The sequence below is a fragment of the Hemiscyllium ocellatum genome (assembly GCF_020745735.1).
Source record: "Hemiscyllium ocellatum isolate sHemOce1 chromosome 27 unlocalized genomic scaffold, sHemOce1.pat.X.cur. SUPER_27_unloc_7, whole genome shotgun sequence".
Lineage (NCBI taxonomy): Eukaryota > Metazoa > Chordata > Chondrichthyes > Orectolobiformes > Hemiscylliidae > Hemiscyllium > Hemiscyllium ocellatum.
The window spans coordinates 968,239-978,277 of NW_026867516.1; positions in this window are offsets into that span (position 1 = coordinate 968,239).

The following is a 10,039-nucleotide window of genomic DNA, read 5'->3' on the forward strand; positions in this document are numbered from 1 at the left end:
TCTGCACCTCGCCTTCTCATCTGCTTCCGAAAAATGCTTGGACATAAATATTTCACAGTGATATACTGGCCCAATGTGCACAGTCGAGTTGATACACTCGTGGAGATCTGCGTGGTCTTCTCCTGTTCTCTGTATCCTATGGTGAGGAGGGCAATGCTTGTCACTGGCCGCACGGGTGTCAAAGAAGAGTTTCAAAAGAAAATGGTTGAATTATCTGCCAGTGGAGAGAGCCCGGTCCCTGGGGACGTGACAAACAGCAGCAGGGAGACTGAATGAGAAGCAGCTGTTCGAGAAACTCTTTGCCGCTAGCAATTCTGAGAGCAATCTCAAATGTATTTCATAGTGAGCACGTCTCAGGTCACTCAAGCGGTGTGGGGCATCCGTCGTGGACCGGCTCTCTGGCTCGTTGGTCTCGGCGTATGATTCTCGCTTTGGGGCTTTGCTGTGATGAGTTGCGAGAGGTCCCGGGTTCAAATCCCGGACGAGCCCGAGTTCTTTAACGTGACTTGTGCAAAACTGCCTGATTAATTTTCTCAAAACGCACCTTGGTGAAACGAGGTTGGGCTGTCTGGAGTACGGACAAGGCAGAAAACAGGGAAGTGAAATGCTTGGAGGTAGTGTCGAACAGGTTGACGTGTGAACCGAAGTGATGTGGGACCGAGAAAAAGGGAGGTATAATGACTTTATGTAGGACGTTTTCGTGCAGAGAGTGTTTCGGGTCAGATTTACACAGTTGCGCTGGCACCCTTGTGGAGCTCTGAGTTGTCTTGTCCTCTTCTGTCGGTGTGTTCTGACCTCAAGTGTGAAACCTCTTCTCTCAGATGGTAATGAACTGGTCAAGGGTTGAAACACGTGACTTGCTGTTTTTGTCCATTTCCTGCGGTAAAGAAACAGACGCCCGTGTAACAAAATACTTTCTGCAGGATTGCTGTGTCAAGGCAAATTCTGAACACCAAACAGGCTGCACAAGAAGGCACTCGTATCAATTTACCTGAGGGAAGACTCTCCGGTCTCCATTTCTGTCTGTCCCGATAGCACATCACCTTTCCATTTCTCCCATAACAGATCTTTGGAGCAAGTTCAAAGTTGTCCTTTGATGCATTCGTCTCCTACCTCAAGTGATAGTGATAGAGAGCAGAAGAGCGAATGGGCTCTGCCTTCCACCAGCACAGCGTACAAGTAGAAACAAAATGGTTCAATTATCCACTAGTGGAGAGAGCCCGGTCCCTGGGGACGGGACAAACAGCAGTGTTCTGGGAGCAGGAGACAGATCGACAAGCAGATGTTCTTGAAACGCTTTGCTGCTTGAAATTCTGGGAGGAATGTACAATGTATTTCATACTGAGCAAGTCTCAGCTGCTTCTGGAGCTGGCTGCGCCCATGGCATGTGGCTCGTTGGTCTCAGGCTATGAACAGGTTGACGTGAATGGTGCCGTGCCTGAGGAGTGTCAGCAATGAAGGTAGATTGGAAAGTTGGGACAGATCTCCTTGGACCTGTGGTTCTGTGGAGGAGGATCATAAGACACAGAATATAGAATAAAAGATTATAGTGTCATGTAACATAATGATATATTGAAGAAACCTAGATTGATGTAGAGTCTTTCATCTTTTAAAACGGGTTGTAGATTTCGATTCATTAATCTGTAAATCCCAGAACGTTTTAAAAGTCACATTCTCCAGGTAACTTAAGGTTTATAAAAGGAGGTGACACCTCAGGTCAGACAATGCATGAAAACTGTGAGGGTACGGTCTCTCTGTATCCTAACCTTGAGTGAGACTGGTTCTATTTCCAAATATATAATCCTGCAAACGCAGATTCACCCCAAATACTTCTCTATGTGAGTACATGCATGAGAGAGAGTGGTTGAGTTTGCGTGTGCATGCTCGGTACAGTGTGTGTATGTGTGTGTGATGGAGTATAAGCATGTGAGATGGTGTGTGCGTGGGTTTGAGTGTGGGGTTATGTTACTGTGTGTCTGAGAGAGAGAGCATGTCTATCAGTGAGGGTCTGCACGAGCGTGTGAGTATGTAAGAGAGTGTGCTTGTATGTGTGAGAGTATATTGTGTTGCTGGGTCTCCTGTAGTGTGACATGTACCCAGCGTCTCGGCTGAGGCCATCCTCATGTGTTCTAAACTTGGCTATCAGCCTCTGCTCGGCCACTAGATCAAAGAGGGCTGAGGCACGAGAAAGGACCGGCGGGGGCACTGGTGGTGGTGGAGAAGGGAGAGAAATGGAGAGGAGACAGAGGTTGGGGAGTAGAGAATGACTGGGGTTCAGAGGGTTGGGGAGAGAATCGGGGTGCAGTGTGAAAAGGGGAGAAAGGGCAGGGGGCAGTGGGTGGGGAGAAAATGGACAAGGGGCAGAATGTGAAGTGAGAGACAGCACAAATCCCACCTTCCCCAGGACTGGTGTCAGTGTCCCACGAACTGGAACCCACTGGTCCCACAGCAGATTTGGGGTAATCATTTCTCAATATAAGCATGGCTAAGGCATATCATCCCGACAGGCCATTCACACCGACCTTCCCAACAGCATCCCACCCAGACCCACTCATTTACGCTGCAGCTCTGCAGTTCCCCATGGCTATTTTCTGATGAAGGGTTTTGCCGAAAACATCGATTCTCCTGCTCCTTTTCCAGCACACAGCCTCGACCCTAATCTCCAGCATCTGCCGTCCTCACTTTCGCCCTGTAAGGGGTGAATGTTATATTCCTAGTCTTTTAAATCTTTTAAAATCTTTTCCCCTCACCCTAAACCTATACCCTGTAGTTTTGGAATACCTCTATCCTGGGGAAAAGACAGAAACATTGAGCAGCCAGACAAAATGCAAAAGGAATAACATGTCAAGGCACAGGGAAAAAACATTTCGACAAAAAATTGCTTTGGTATTTTTCTCTCGTATTCGCAGTTGGACACTTAAAATTTGTCATGATGTGGACTTGCCCGTGATGGACTGGGGTGTACCAAGTTAAAAATCACACAACAGCAGGTTACAGTCCAATCGGCTTGTTTGGAAGCACTAGCTTTCGGAGCGCCGCTCCTTCATCAGGCGGGTGTGGAGTATAAGATCATAAATTCTGTGTCTTACGATCTTACACTCCACAATCACCTGGTGAAGGAGCAGCGCTCTGAAAGCTAGTGCTTCCAAATCAGTCTGTTGGACTATAACCAGGTGTTTTGTGATTTTTAACTTTAAAATCTGTAACAAATTCCTGCATACTGAGCATGCTCCGCGGTGTCAGCAAGCACTGCGCATGACCGCCGGTGTCAGCAAAACACTGCGCGTCTTCCTTGGTGCCCGCAGAAACTGCGCGTCAGCTCCTTTCCATGGACCAATGAAGAACCTTGGAGGACCGGAAAGAGACTGGTCCTCCTGCCAATCAGGGCCGCCCATTGTCGAAATGTGCAGGTTGGACCGTGAGTTCTGAAGTTGCTGCTGCTCCTTCCTCTGTGAACTTTACTCCAGACTGTAACTTCCTTCCTCTGTCTAACTTTTGTGAGTACAACAGTCTGTTTATCACCACTTTATCCATTTTTTGTTTCATTCTGGGGTTCAATTGTTAATACGCAGCAACTGAAAGGAAAGAGTGAATTGAGGTGGGGGAGGTGTGTGTGTGCGACAGACTCTGGAAAAGTTGATCCAGGTCTGTGTCGCAATTTGCAAACACATGGCAAATGAAGTGACACAATCTATAGCCTTTGATGTTAAAAAAAACGCAGAGAAGAGGCGCATTGTTTAAATGGTGACATGTTGAGATGTGGCGAAAGTGAGATGATGGAGATCAGAGTTGAAAAGTGTGGCGCTGGAAAAGCACAGGAGGTCAGTCAGGAACTGAGGAGGAGGAGAGTCAATGTTTTGGGCACGAACCCTTCATCAGGAATGATGTGTGGATGGACAAAGGGGCCTCAGCATCCTTCTACACCAGTCACTGCCTGTTGTCAGTCAGGAGCAGCAAGCAATCAGCAAGGCCAATGATATATTAGCAAGAGAAGTTGAGTTCACAAGTGGCGATGTCTTCCTGCAGTTAGGTCAGCCATTGAATGTATTCAACGCTGAGTTCACTTGACTTTGAAGAACAAAGAAGTGGGTGGGTATTGGGGAAGGTAAGAAACTGGTTTTAAGACCAGTATTGAAAATGTGTTGCTGGTTAAAGCACAGCAGGTCAGGCAGCATCCAAGGAACAGGAGATTCAACGTTTCGGGCAAAAGCTCTTCATCAGGAATGAGGAAAGTGTGTCCAGCAGGCTAAGATAAAAGGTAGGGAGGAGGGACTTGGAGGAGGGGCGATGGAGATGTGATAGGTAAGAGTTTCTGTGCAGAGGAGATGACCTGGGGGGTGCAGTGAGAGAGAGATTCACTGAAATCCTTGTAGAGGGAGGAAGAGAGCTTCTTCAAGGAAGGCATCCTTGCAAGATGATTCGCAGTAGGTTAAAATCTTCGAGTAAAAAGTGAGGACTGCAGATAGTTACAGTCATAAAGCACAGGAACAGACCATTAAGTCCAACTAGTCCATGCTGACTGTGTTCTGAAACTAAACTAGTCCCACCTGCCAGTGTTTGGTCCAGACTCTCTGAACCTTTCCTATTACAATTGCAACATTTAAGAGGCATTTGGACGGGTATATGAATAGGAAGGGTTTGGAGGGATATCGGCCGGGTGCTGGCAGGTGGGACTAGATTGGGTTGGGATATCTTGTCGGCATGGACGGGTTGGACCGAAGGGTCTGTTTCCATACTGTACACCTCTATGACTCTATGTACTTATCCAAATGTCTTTTAAACACTGTAACTGTACCTGTATCCACCACCTCCCCTGGACATTGATACCACATGAGAACCATTCTCTGTCTTAAAATAAAAAGGTGCCCCTCATGTCTTTTTAAAATGCCTGCCCATACTCCCAATTTCTTCGTCTCCGCCGCATCTGCTCCCAGGAGGACCAGTTCCAATACAGTAAAACCCAAATAGCCACCTTCTTCAAAGACCGCAATTTCCCCCCAGATGTGATTGATGATACCCTCCACACCATCTCCTCCACCTCCCGCTCCTCCGCCCTTGAGCCCCGCCCCTCCGATCGCCACCAGGACAGAACCCCACTGGTCCTCACCTACCACCCCACCAACCTACACCCGGACAAACCAACCCAACCACCCCGTGGCTCAACACTTCAACTTCTCCTCCCACTCTGCCAAGGACATGCAGGTCCTTGGACTCCTCCATCGCCAGACCATAGCAACACAACGGCTGGAGGAAGAGCACCTCATCTTCTTCCTAGGAACTCTCCAACCACAAGGGATGAACCTAGATTTCTCCAGTTTCCTCATTTTCCCTCCCCCCACCTTGTCCCAGTCAAATCCCTCGAACTCAGCACCGCCTTCCTAACCTGCAATCTTCTTCCTGACATCTCCACCCCCATCCCCTCTCTGGCCTATCACCCTCACCTTGACCTCCTTCCACCTATCGCATTTCCATGGCCCCTCCCCCAAGTCCCTCCTACCTACCTTTTATCTTAGCCTTCTGGACATGCTTTCCTCATTCCTGAAGAAGGGCTCATGCCAGAAACGTCGATTTTCCTGCTCTTTGGATGCTGCCTGACCTGCTGCGCTTTTCCAGCAACACATTTTCAGTTTTGCAAGGAAGTGTACAAACAACTGAACAGGAACACGACAGGCAACTACCAGCTGATCTGACCAAAAAATACAACCATGAACTGACAACATTCATCAAGACTTCTGATCCAATCCTTCCAGAAGCTCAGCATCCACAGACTATTTGAATCCGTGGACGTGTCAGTATTCTACACCAGCATTCCTCACGATGATGGCATCTCGGTAACAGCCTCAGTACTCAATACCAACAACTGCCAATCTCTGAGCACTGTCCTACAACTCATCCGCTTCATTCTCAACCACAACATTTTCACCTTTAACAACCAATTCTTTATCCAGACACATGGAACAGCCATGGGGACCAAATTTGCACTCCAGTATGCCAACGCTTTCATGCACAGTTTCGAACAAGGCTTCTTTTCTGCACAGGACCTCCAATCAACACTATACAGCAGATATATTGATGACATTTCTTCCTCTGGACCCATGGTGAGGAGTCACTGAAACAACGATACTGTGATATTAACAAGTTTCATCCCACCATCACACTCGCCACACTATTTAGTATCTGTCTCATTTTTGAACACATGCAGCTCTATCAAGAATGGATGTCTCAGCACTTCTCTATACCGCAAAACCATGGATAACCTGACAGTGCTACACTTCTCTAGTGAAACATATTAAAACAGCCATCCCCTCTGGACAAGCCCTGTTCAGGTGAGGAGGAACGTGACAGACACTTGGAAGTACACAAGCATGCTCTCATAAGAACGGGGTGCAATGTTCAACTCATCAACTGCCAGTTCCAATGTGTCACAGCAAGAAACTGTAATGACTTATTTTAGGAGACAGACACGAGCTGCAACCAAAATGGTACCCTTTGTTGTCCAGTACTTCTCAGGAGCCGAAGCACTCCGCCACGTTCTTCGCAGCCTGCAACACATTATTGATGAGGATGAGCAGCTCGCCAAGACCTTCCCCACGCCTCCACTTCTCGCATTCAAACAACCACCAAACTTTAAACAAATAGTTGTTCGCAGAAAACCACCTGGCCTTCAGGACAACACGATACAACTCTGTCACGGCAGATGATGAAAGACGTATCAGAGTGTTGACACGATTAGCACCATTACACATGGGAACACCACCCACCATGAGTGTAGCAGGTACTCATGTGACTTAGCCAGCATTGTTTATCTCATATGCTGCAGGCAACGATGCCCTGAGTCTTGGTATATTGATGAGACCAAGCAGAGGCTACAGCAACAAATGAATGGACACTGCACAACAATCACCAGCCAGGCGTGTTCCCTCCCAGTCGGGGAACATTACAGGAGTCCAGGACATTCAGCCTTGGATCTTCGGGTGACCATCCTTCAAGGTAGACTTCAGGATAGGCAAAAAAGGAAAGTGTGATAGCCAAGTTCAATACCCATGGAGATGGCCTCAACCAGGACGTTGGGTTCATGTCACACTACAGGTGACCCCACTACACTATACATTCTGTCTCTCACTCACTCACTCTCACACACACACACCTTCAAGCCAACACAATCACACAGACTCTCTCATACACATGCACTCTCTCAAATGCTCTCTCTCTCTCTCACACATACACCCTCTCACAGACTTATACTCCATTATACTCTCTCACACACATATAATCACTCGGTTTCTCCTGCGCACACACACACACACACACACACACAAGTTTGTGGGTTGAATTTGTACTTGCAGAATCGCATTTTATTTTGCACAAAAACGCATACATGTAAGATTCTGTAATACCACGATAGAAATAGAATCCGTCTGACCTAACATTGCGACACAGACAGACTTTAGCTTAACACCTTCAATGCATTATCTGATTGAGATGACACCTATTGTTAAAAGCTATCTTGAGAACGTAACTTTTGAAAAGTTCTGGGATTTACAGATGTAGGAATCAAAACTAACATGGTCATTCTAAAAGGTGGTAGAGGTCAGCTGAAGTTGTTTAATATTACATCCCATGACACTGCAATCCTGTTGCTATAAAGTCTGTGTGTTTTGATTCTGCTCCACAACGAACCGATGAAGAAGCAGCGCTTAGAAAACTAGTGATTCCAAATGAACCTGTTGGGCGACAACGTGGCATTGTGTGATTTTTAACTTTGAAAATCTGTCAGTAATGCCAACATCTCCGTACTGCGCATGCTACTCGGTGTCAGCAACGCAGTGCGCATGTTCCATGGTGTCAGCAAAATATTACGCATGCTCACGCAAAAGCGGAAGCACTCCGTGATCTTGTTTTGATGGACCAATGAGAAGCTCTGGAGGACCGGATGGAGACTGGTCCTCCTGCCAATCACAGCAAACCCATTGTCTGGATGCGGAAGTAGGACCATGAACTTCTGAAGTTGCTGCTGCTGCTCCTCTCTCCCTGAAAGAAGATTGAGCTTCACCCCAGACTGCAACTTCCTTCCTCTCTCCAACATCTGTGAGTACAGCACGCTCTTTTCTCAACCCCTTTTCCATTCCGGGGTTCAGCTGTTGACTTGCAGGAACTGAAGGGAAACGGAGTGAATCCAGGGAGGGGAGAGACTCTGGGAAAGTTAGTCCAGGTCTTTTTCAATGGAAAATACAGGAGAATTGACATTTCAGGCTCGAGCCTTTCATTAGAAATGATGTGTGAATATACAATAGGGCCTCTGCGTCCTTCTAATCCAGTCAGTGCAAGTTGTCAGACAGGTGCAGCAAGTAGCGAGCAAGGCAAGTGGGATATTGGCAAGAGGAATTGAGTTGAGAAGTGAGGACGCCTTCCTGCAGTTTGGGAGTAATTGAATATCTCCAAGGCTGAGTTCATCTGCTTATTGAACAACAAAGAAGTGATGGTTATGGGGGAAGGCAAGACCAGTACAGATCAGTTACAGAAACAGACCCTTCAGTCCAACTAATCCATGCTGACTATGTTCTCAAACTAAACTGGACCCACCTGCCTGTGTTTAACCTATATCCCTCTGAATCTTTTATATTGGAGTCATAGAGATGTACAGCACAGAAACAGACCCTTCGGTCCAATTTGTCCATGCCTACCAATTATCCTAATCTAGTTTATTTACCAGCCCTGGGCCCATATCCTTCGAACCCCTTCTATTATAGCTGGGTGGGTGGGGGGGGGGGGGAGGGAGAGAAGAGAAATGGCGATCCTCATGTCCTTTTAAAATCTTTCTCCCTCTTTCTTTCAAAAATTTGCTCCGTAGACTTGAGCCCCCAGCCAAGATAAAGGATTTTGGCCATTCACCTCATCTATACCCTCACGATTTTATAATCCTCCTCTGCTCCAGTGGAAAAAATTCCAGCCTATTAACCTGAATGTAGGTATATTCATGGCAGGTCAGGCAGCATCCAAGGAGCAGCCTGACCTGCTGTGTTTTTCCAGCACCACTCTAATCTAGACTCTGGTTTCCAGCATGTGCAGTCCTTGTTTTACCCTTTTACGTAGGTATACTCATATCTACTTATGATCTGTTCAATGCTGGTGCAAACCCGACAGGCGAAATGGCCTATTCCTGCTCCCAATTTGCACACTCCTAGTCCAGGACAGCAAGAGACCATAAAACACAGGAGCAGAAATTAGGCCTCTCAGCCCATCAGGGCTGCTCCACTATCAAGTTCTGGCTGATAAGTTTCTCAATCCCCTTTCTCCCTGTAACCCTCGACCCCCTTGATCCTCAAGAACCATCTACCTCCATCTTAAATCTACTCCGTGACCTGGCCTCCACAGCCTTCTGTAGCAATGAATTCCACATATTCACCACTCACCGGCTGAAAATGTTTCACCTTATCTTTGTTCTAAAAGATATTCCTTTTACTCTGATGCTGTGCCCTCAGGTCCTAGACTCTCCTATAAATAGGAACATCTTCCCCTGAACTCTGTCCAGGCCAGTCAGAATTCTGTCTGTTTCAATTAGATCTCCACCTCCCCCGAGTGTGGGCCTGTTAATCAGCATGAACCACACCCTTCAGGATGAGTTACAGCAGGAATTAGGTTCAGCAAAGTCAGAATGGAGGAAGTGTGTGTGGGATGGAGATTCTCAGCTTTTAGGGGATGAGAGAGGAAACAAAGTTCAATACAAATTAGAATTGATCGGTGGGCTGATGGGTCAAGGAGTGGCAGAATGAGTTTAATTTAGATAAATGTGAGGTGTTTCATTTTGTAAGGCAAATCAGGGCACGACTTACATAGTTAAAGGGGAGTGTTGCTAAACAAAGTGTCCTTGCAGGTTCATAATTCCTTGAAAGTGGAATTGCAGGGAGACAGGATAGTGAAGAAGGCATTTGGTACACTTTCCTTTTTGGGTCAGAGCATTGAGTACAGGTGTTGGGAGGTCATGTTAGGCCACTTTTGGAATACTGTGTGCAATTCCAGTTGCCGCCCTCTGGTAGAA